Source organism: Xenopus laevis, chromosome 7S (assembly GCF_017654675.1).
Source record: "Xenopus laevis strain J_2021 chromosome 7S, Xenopus_laevis_v10.1, whole genome shotgun sequence".
In the NCBI taxonomy this organism is placed as follows: domain Eukaryota; kingdom Metazoa; phylum Chordata; class Amphibia; order Anura; family Pipidae; genus Xenopus; species Xenopus laevis.
In genome coordinates, this window is record NC_054384.1 from 47,434,046 (window position 1) to 47,444,236 (window position 10,191).

Here is a 10,191-nt window from a genome sequence, read left to right on the forward strand (position 1 = left end):
ATTTTGCAAAGTATTTCAAGAAAATATCCTTTGGTAGTATAGAAACAGCTGAACCTGTATCAAGCATCAGGTTAATGGAGTGTCCCTTGTCAGCAGAAGCAGTACTGACACTGGCAGTGCATATAAACTTGTCTTGAATAAATGTACCAGCTTAATCCACACTTAATACTGTAACATTTGTAGTAGTGACTTCATGAACATCTTTAGCAGAACTACGGCAGATCTTAGCAAAATGTCCTACTTTGTGTATTTGCGGCACCATACAGCTTTTGCAGGACATGTAACATGGGAGTTGCAGACAGCATTACTTGCTTACAAAACCCCAATTACAACAACCAATCATAGACACGGACACTTGCATGGTGGAGAATGGCCGCAGCTGTTGTTTATTAAATATCATATCAATCAGAACATTAATATTGCTAATGATACTAATACCTGTTCATACATATCTTCCCAGCCAGCCTCTGCATCAGATCTCTGCAGCGGACCGCCTTAAAGCTTGACCACAAATATCCTTAAGCCCCGCCAATTTTTTTACCTAGCCAGGAGCATACCTCCACATGAAACTTCACTATAAACAACAATTAACTGCTGCGACAATATTGTTTTTTTTTTTTTTTTTTTTTATTATATATGCATTCATATATTATATACCATAACAGGGTGGGTGGGTGGGATTTCCAAGACGATCCTCTCACGTCGGCTGCCGGCGAAGAATGAAGAGTGTTCGCCGGTTCGTCCTTTTATAGCCGGTCTTCGCGGCTTTTCCTGTGAAGCCACGCCCCTTTTTTGAATCGACCAATCAGAAGGCTTGGGATTGAAAATTGACCAATCGGAAGAGAGGTAAGTTTTTTCCACAGAACTACACGAGGTAAGTAAAAAATACATCAAACGGGGGGGAGCTGCCGCACTCCCATGTTAGGGGAGGTTAAGTCACTCCCCGTTCATGGGAGTTGCAGACAGCATTACTTGCTTACAAAACCCCAATTACAACAACCAATCATAGACACGGACACTTGCATGGTGGAGAATGGCCGCAGCTGATGTTTATTAAATATCATATCAATCAGAACATTAATATTGCTAATGATACTAATACCTGTTCATACATATCTTCCCAGCCAGCCTCTGCATCAGATCTCTGCAGCGGACCGCCTTAAAGCTTGACCACAAATATCCTTAAGCCCCGCCAATTTTTTTACCTAGCCAGGAGCATACCTCCACGTCAAGGCCAATTAAACCATTACATTGGCCTTGGCCATTCCCCACACATGTAAAGCTCTTTCAATTGCACTTTGGAATCCCATGTTCAGAATGTCAAAACCGATATCTGACAAATGTACCCTGTCCGCACGATACAGGCCTTCAAAACCTTGCTCCAACTCATAGTGCCTATAAACCAAAATATTAACTGTCTTGGAAAATTTTGAGATAGCAAAATTGAGTTTTTTGCGGCATCTCTCAAGGGGGTGAAAGCCTGCATCTTGAAGCCAGACTAATCTGGGCACAACTTCAGACCAAATTATCACAGTATTGGGAAAAATAAATCTGATCTGAGCAAGGTCTCTTTTTATATTACGAATTAAATCAATGTTTCTACCCTTTCCAATGTCATTTCCAGCTAAATGGATCAGAATAATTGCTGGGAAACCCCAACGAGATTTCATTTGCAAAATTATTGGTAATAAATCTGGCCATTTAAGGCCTCGAATGCCCATCCAGACAATTCTAACATCTTTAATGCCTAAATTAGTTGTGTAGGTTCGTTGTTCTGCTCTAGCTCTCGCTCTGTGGACGAAAGAGTGTCCAATAATCCAGACCAAAGGAGGAGAAACTGTAACGAAAAAAGGTAACACTTACTAAACCAGGGTAGGTCTGACATAAAGTTGATACCTAGAGGAGTTCCATCTGCCAAGCCTTTTGATGAACTCTTCTCCTAAACCCATCAATGAGGCTTGTGTGGCAGCTCCAATGCGAAAAGAATGTGTGTTATAATGGTCAGGTGGTATACCTAGCTTACTGACAGCTCCTTTGAGAATTTTCACAAATTGAAATCTTGTAAGGAAAGATCCATCACTGTGTATAAAGAAAGGGCCAGGAAGGCAGGGTCTGACTTGCTGATAATGTCTAAAAGCTAATACTGGACATATTGACTGTTCCGTGCTATTACCAAGCCAAATGGTTGTCCCTCTTCCTACTTTATCCGTTTTTGATTTTTTTAATATAATCTTTAATTTGCCCTCAACCAGATGAATGTCTTCACTCCCAATACCCCCTGGGGATCTTTTACTCTGAGAGACCGACTCACTTACCCGAAGGGCACCAAAGAACGACACAGAAAATAACAACGTAAACAACATTGTTTCAAACCGAGAATAGCATATTTGAGGTAGGACCGAAACGAGATCTTTCAACAATGATAATGTGATGGGTCTCCTAATGTCTACAGATCGTGTAATCCTACCAACACCCCGAAGAATTTGTTTAACCAAAAAGGATTTAGTTATGTCAGCCTCACCTTGAACCTTTAAAAAGAAAGATATGCCTGCTAGTTTTTTAGTTATAGCTGAAAGAGAGTACTGAGCCTCAACTTGCTCCAGTACAAAAGACAATAAGACGTCACTGTCCCTTTGATAATGCTCTTTAGGAAAACTTGTTTTGAACTTCATCCACTCATTCCAGCTTGCGATGTAAGCATGCCAGGTTTGTCTGCCAATGACATACTTAACCATTTTGAAATTCTGGCAATACTAAATTCCACAGATGTTGGGGGCATGGTGTTCCTTCTTTGTCCAAATAATTGGCGATTTCCCAGAGCTCGTTGAACTGAAATCGAGATAATGCGTCAGCCACAACATTGGTACAACCAGGGATATGCTTTGCTTGAATCAAAATGTTAAATTTAAGAGCTCGGAATACTGCCTGCCTAAGTAATCTCAGTACTGGGGGGGAGCTAGAAGATAGATTATTAACAACTTGCACCACACCCATATTATCGCAGTGCCAAACAATACGTTTGTTAGCCAATTGGGGGCCCCACACTTCCAAAACAACTAACAGTGGAAAAAATTCCAGTAACACTAGATTTTTGGTAAGCTTGAGTTCTACCCAGAAAGATGGCCACGCATCCGCAATCCAATGTGTGCCAAAGATAGCACCAAACCCAGCTGAAGCCGCGGCGTCTGTATACAGATTCAAAGCTGCATTCTCGAACAATTCTCCTTGCCAATAAGAAATGCCATTGAAATTCTCTAGAAATTCCTGCCAAACAATCAGGTCATCTTTAACCACCTGAGGGATTCTTATGTGCCAGTTAGGATTATCTAGGCCAGACGTAAGTGCAATAAGTCTCCTGTTAAAAACCCGACCAATAGGAATAACCCGTGTAGCGAAATTCAGATGTCCGATCAAGGATTGTATGTGTTTTAATTTAACCTTTTTAGATTTTAAAGTTGCGTTTAGAATGCTTCTCAGCTTAGCTACTTTTCCTTCGGGTAAGCGAAATTCACGATTTACAGTATCTATCTGAATACCAAGGAATTCTAAAGTTGTAGTAGGGGGTATTGTTTTTTCAACAGCTAGTGGAATGGCAAATTTCCTAGCAAACCACGTAAAAGTACTTAACAAAATTCCACATGAACTAGAATCTGCAGGACCGACAAATAGGAAATCATCTAAATAATGAATAACCCCCTTAGAACCAGTTTCCCATTGAACTACCCATTGCAAAAAGGATGCAAAGGCTTCAAAATAAAAGCAGGAAAGGGAACAGCCCATTGGGAGGCATCTGTCAAAATAGAAACTGCCTTCATAATGAAAGCCTAAAAGCTTATAACAGTCAGGGTGTATGGGCAGTAGCCTGAAAGCCGATTGAATGTCACTTTTAGCCAATAATGAACCTTGACCAAATTCTTGAATTATCGATATTGCCTGGTCGAAAGTCGTATATGAAACTGAAGATAATTCATGACCAATTCCATCATTGACAGATGCCCCCGAAGGATATGATAAATGGTGAATTAAGCGATAGCTTCCTGGCTCCTTCTTCGGTACAAGTCCTAAAGGCGAAACTCTGAAATCCTCAAATGGAGGATCATCAAACGGGCCATCAATTCTGCCCAATCTAAGCTCCTTCTCAATTTTTTCCTTAACTACTTTTGGGTTTAGCTCAATTGATTTTAAATTCTTGGGAAATGATATGAGGGTTACAGGATCTGCTGATGGTATCCAAAAGCCAACTTCAAAACCCTTCTCTAAGAGGCAGGCCATCTGGCGCTTTGGATATAGCTCTAGGTATTGGCGCATTTCTGGTAACCTCACTGGGGTTATCTGACTTACTGGAGTCCCTACCACTGTGCTTTGTAGCAAATCGTTTGATGCAACGAAAGGCAGGATGGTTGCCAGCACAATGAGCACATTCATGTTTATATCTACAGTTTGCCTGAAAGCGGCAAGTTGACTCATTGAATGCCCAGCAAGCATTGTATTTCACAGGAGTCTTGTTCCCCGGTAATGGAACTAATGGCTGTTTGGGAATAAGCATTCCCATCCAAAGGTCAATATCCTTTGAACCCCAAGATATTGACTTCTGAATGGACATTTTCTGTCTGAATCTATCATCATACAAAAACCAGGAAATACCCCCATAGGCTTTATATGCTTCCAGAATAATGTCAATGTGTTTAAATAGGCCTGGACCTAATTGTGGGTGTTTTTCACACAATACATTTGAATAAATACAAAATGCCTGTAACCAATTAGTGAATGTCCTTGCCACAGGCCTGCGTCTGTCCATTTCAGGATCTGACTGCTTAACTTGCTTGCCTAAAAATTCCTTTGATGATGGCAACAGTGAGAGCATGTCAATATACTCCCCTTTTGTGATTTTTTCCTTTATGGCCTGTGGCAAGTGCAAACCCAAAGGTGTAGCATCACAGAGTATTGAATCTCTAAAAGCAGTTTCAGCTACTTGAGAAGACACAGCCCCTGTGCTTGTATGCGTTGACGCCGCACCAGGGGTTAACAAAGCTAACAAAGATTTTATGACATCAGTGGCAGCATAGTTACCAATCACTTGGATGGGTTGACTCTCCTCCTGAGGGGTAAAACCAGCAGGCTGGGGTGCGCTGTGGGTGACAGATGGTGATGTATGACCCCTGATGGCAGGTGGCAGAACCGGGTGCCCTATAGTGTTACAGCTGGAGGGCCCCGGTTCTGGGCGGCTTTGGGGGCCCCTGCTGACCTGGTGCCCCTCATAGGAGCTGCCAGCTGCCGGACCTCCCCCGGACCCTGTGGAAGGAAAGGGCCCTGAAGTGTTAAAGCTCTTTTGATGGAGCGGCCCACCACTTGCAACAGCGGCGGAACTCACTCGCGATGAAGGGGGGGAAGCCGACGGCCAAACTCCTGTCTGCGGCGGGTCAGCGACGATCCTCTTCTTGGCGGAGACCGCTGACGTCATCTGGGTTCTCTTCTTCGCCGCTTGTTTCCCTCTGGTGTTCCTCTTGACGGCGACGATCCGCCTCTTTCCTGGTCCGCGTGAAGCTGGGGTGCGCTGGATGGCGACGTCAGATGCGGCTCCTGAAGATGACGCAGCTTCCTCTGACGGCGATCCTGGAGGCTCTGCAGTCGGAAGTGATGTCACCGCTGTCGTCGTCGATGATGCGAGCTGGCACTGCTGAAGGAGCGTCTGGATGTCTTCATGTCCCGCCTCCGCCTGGATCCATCGAAGGATGTCGCGAAGTCTGCCGTCGGGATTCTCTTCAGCCATTTCCAAGACGATCCTCTCACGTCGGCTGCCGGCGAAGAATGAAGAGTGTTCGCCGGTTCGTCCTTTTATAGCCGGTCTTCGCGGCTTTTCCTGTGAAGCCACGCCCCTTTTTTGAATCGACCAATCAGAAGGCTTGGGATTGAAAATTGACCAATCGGAAGAGAGGTAAGTTTTTTCCACAGAACTACACGAGGTAAGTAAAAAATACATCAAACGGGGGGGAGCTGCCGCACTCCCATGTTAGGGGAGGTTAAGTCACTCCCCGTTCATGATTTGCAGTGTGTTGTGTTGAACCACAGCGAAAGCAGTATTTTCTATTTGTATTTGCTGCAGTAGGTGAATCCCTTTGCTTAGCACTGTATTTAGCCTGTGACTGTGCATCATTTGGCCACAGTGCTGAATTCACAATCTGCACATTCCCAGCAGTTCCCTGACTGAGAGTTTTAGCCTCTGCCACTGCTGTTTCAATTTGGCTAGCAACTGTAATAGCCTTTGCAAGGGTTAAATCTTGCTCTAGGAGCAGTCTCTCTCTAATGCAAGGTGAATTTGTTTTTTCCATTATTTGTTCTCTTAGCATTTCATCTGTTAGATTCCCAAACTGACAGGTAACAACCAGCTCTCTCAAAGCTGCTACAAACTGTTCTGTGGATTCGCCATTACATTGTCCACGTTGGCGGAATTTATATCTTTCAGCAAACACATTTACTCTTGGCACAAAAACGTTCTTTATAGCAGTAAGAGTAGTGATGGGCGAATTTGCGCCGTTTCGCTTCGCCGAAAAATTTGCGAATTTCGGGCAAAATTCGCGAAACGGCGAAAAATTCGCGAAACGGCGCCGGCATCTCGTTTTTGACGCCGGCGTCTCGTTTTTGACGCCGGCGCCCGTTTTTGACGCCGGCGCCCGTTTTTCCGACGCCGGCGCCCATTTTTGCCGCGAATTTTCACGGGCGTTTTGCGAATTTGTTCGCTCGCGGCGAAACGCGCGAATTCGCCGCGAATTCGCCGCGAATTCGCGCCTGGCGAATAAATTCGCCCATCACTAAGTAAGAGCAGTTTCATAAGTATCATCAGGTAATGTATAGAATATAAGCTGTCCCTCTGCTCCCAGGCAGTGAATATGTAAAGCACGCTTTCTAACAGCAGATATCTCCCCTTGGTCAGCAGCAATAATGTAATTTTCAAACATACGGATCCAAGCAGTTAAAGGTATGGTAGGCTCACCAGGGTTTGGATGAAAAGGTGCAGGCTGCTGCAGAGGTAGAAGATCCATCTTACATGCTGCAGTACTCCGGGTAGGGAATCAATCAATGTTTCAGCATGAACCATTATGTCTGTTGTTCCACCACTCATATTTATTTACTGTGTCACTGTCACAATGTCACTGTGGCCACTTATATGTTGGAAAGTCCATCAGACCACTAAAACGTAGAGTATATGAATATATCCTGGACATTCGAAACTGTAACTTAGTGTCGAGCATAGCCAAGCATATTTATTGCTCCCATGATGGCAATTACAAGGGGTCCTTTTTCCAAGGAATTGACCATTTGCATGGAGATCTAAGGGCAGGGAACTGGGACAAATGATTGCTCCAAATGGAGACATTCTGGATATTTAGATTAAATACCTACAAAACAGATGTAGGCCTCAACTTAAGCCTGAACTTTCAGGCTTTTTTATAATTTGGGCTATAACAAATGATATGCATAAAATTCATAGACTACAATTGTTTTCTTTTCTTTCTTGTTGGTTTACTTGTTTCTTTTTTTATAGATATTGTGTGAAATTATTGGATATGATCGATTATAATTCTCTCACAACGTGCCAATGAACCACTAATTAAGGGAGTAACCTTTTGTTGCAACTTTGTATATTGAGGATGATATTATTTGCGATAAATGACGGGTTTTTCCTGTATATCATCATGCAGCGCTTAATAAGGAGTGTTTTTCTTTAGGAATCAAGGAAACACTAAGTTTCTTTATATCTTTATAACCCTAGCAATACGAACTGCAGTTTGGATTTATGGACATATATGTTGGGATTTCGACACTACTATTGCTGACCCTATGGTCCTTTTTCTTTTACTGCATTATAGTACGATTATAGTATGATGTTGATATGCACATTACTTTAATTAAGATAAGATAAGATTCTTTATTTGTCACATGCATAGTTATACAAGTACAACATGCAGTGAAATGCATCCTGATCCTATGGTCCTTTTTCTTTTACTGCATTATAGTACGATTATAGTATGATGTTGATATGCACATTACTTTAATTAAGATAAGATTCTTTATTTGTCACATGCATAGTTATACAAGTACAACATGCAGTGAAATGCATCCTGATCTACTTTTTTAGACTGTGCAAAGTTAAAAAATACTATTTAAAAAATAGTAGTTAGTACTAAGTACAAAAAAAAATTTCAAGTAGGTGCAAATGAAAAAAGGGAAAGGGGGTAGGAGATATGGGTAAGGTGACATAAACCATATTATTTACATAGTGGCAATTATAATTAAACTCTATACAGTGTTAGAACTAATATAGGAGGGGTCCGTTCTTTTACCATTTATATGTATTGTGATTCATTGGCATGGTTGCCAATAAACATTGCCATTTTATTCATATGTTGATACAAATATTTGATTAGTATTTAGCTGGTTCAAAGAGCATAAATCCCCTTTGTATGAGATCATTAGAAGAGCATCTATGAAAACCAGCATCCCCAAATAGATACTTCTGCTATATTGAAACCCAGTTGCTCTTACAAACAAAATTGTAATTAAATAAGGAAAATATAACTCTGAACAAATTGAATTTAATAATTTTATCAGTTTAATAACAGCTATATATTTTATTCCATACATTCTCATACTGCAACAATCAGCAGGGAAGCAAAATGTACATGTTTTTTCACACTTTAAAACAGGCAAACTTTCCACACAAACACCAACATAGGCAACAGCATTCTACTTTGCACAATAGCAAATAATTTACATAACTGGCCAACCTCCCTGAATCTGAGGCAGCAGTCTCTAAAGTTAAGGAGGGCCCAATACAATGCCACTGCTGCCTTACACATTACTACCAGGGGGAGCAACAAGTATAAATTGAGCTCTTTTAGCACAGGCAGAAAACAAATTTGCTCTCTTTTGTACTAGTGATACCACCACTCAGGCTCCTGTCTGAACACATGAGAAGTACGCCCTGAGGAAGCGACATGAGGTCTGCCTTAGGCAGCAGGACCAGAGGTTTACCTTGTCCTATATAAATAAAGGGCATATTTTCATAATTGACATAGAAGTACAGTTCTTTCAGCCCCACTGTTAGTTTAGCAGGTGTTTATCCAATCAGTCAAACTCATATTAAAAGAAACCATGGCTTATTAGTTACTACATTTGCCTGCAACTCATGCAGTAGATGTAAATTATCACCTGTTGTTCACATTTCAGATTTGCATAACAGCTCACTTTTTTAAAGGGCTTTGTCATCAAATTCTGTAATATATCTAGGTGTTACCATTCTGTTCTAACTTTAATTCCCTAACTCTATTTACTTTTTTCCAGTACTTTAAACAGGACAACTGAGACAAAGTGAGGCCTCAGGCGTCAGTGAGCAGCCAGTTACCAGGGGAGCTAAAAATGGGACATGGCCTGTTCATAATTTGGAGCTTTCTGGATAACTGGTTTCCAATTAACAGATTCCAACAGACCTTAGTTTAGAAAGCAGTCGTTTGTTGGGCATGGTATAAATGCTTTGGCAAAATCCAAATAGATCACATCTACTGCCCCCCCCCCACACTGTCCAGCATCTTACTTACCTCATCATAAAAAGCAATCAAAATTGTCTGACATGACCTATCTTTCATAAAGCCATGCTAATAGCTGCTCATAAAGACATTCACTAGGACAACATTTTGAATGTGTTTCCTTAACAAACCTTAAAAATAATTTGCTAACCACAGATGAGATCGTAATCCCTTTTTAAATATTGGAATGACATCAGCTTTTCTCCAATCCATAGGTACCATACCAGATGAAAGCGAATCTGAGAAAATCAGAAATAGGGGCTGGTCTAAAACTGAACTAAGCTCTCTTAGAACCCGGGGGTGTATGCCATCAGGCCCTGGAGCCTTGTTTACATGAATTTTTATTAAAGCTTTATGGATCATATCCTGAGTCAGCCACTGACTAGATTGAGCTGAGCCACCAGTACAGCTATGAAGTGAGCCTGGGAACTCAGAATCCTCTATTGTATACACTGAAGAAATATTTACCTTTTCTGTGTCTGTTACAACCATACTGGTACCATTATTTAATGGAGCAACACTCTCAATCTGTATCTTTTTACTATTTATATTTTAAAAAAAATGGGTTTCCAATGAACACATTCCACACCTTTATAAGTAAGCTCCT

The 10,191-nt window shown here is 41.6% G+C and overlaps 1 long non-coding RNA gene across 1 annotated transcript; it reads right to left on the reverse strand.

Moving 5' to 3' along the window:
• Positions 1-360: 360 nt before the first annotated feature.
• LOC121396340 lies at positions 361-2,703 on the reverse strand. The gene is made up of 2 exons (XR_005962990.1): positions 1,222-2,703; positions 361-557 (listed from the first exon to the last, which is right to left on the reverse strand). It is a non-coding gene; the product is annotated as an uncharacterized LOC121396340 (long non-coding RNA).
• Positions 2,704-10,191: the final 7,488 nt, after the last annotated feature.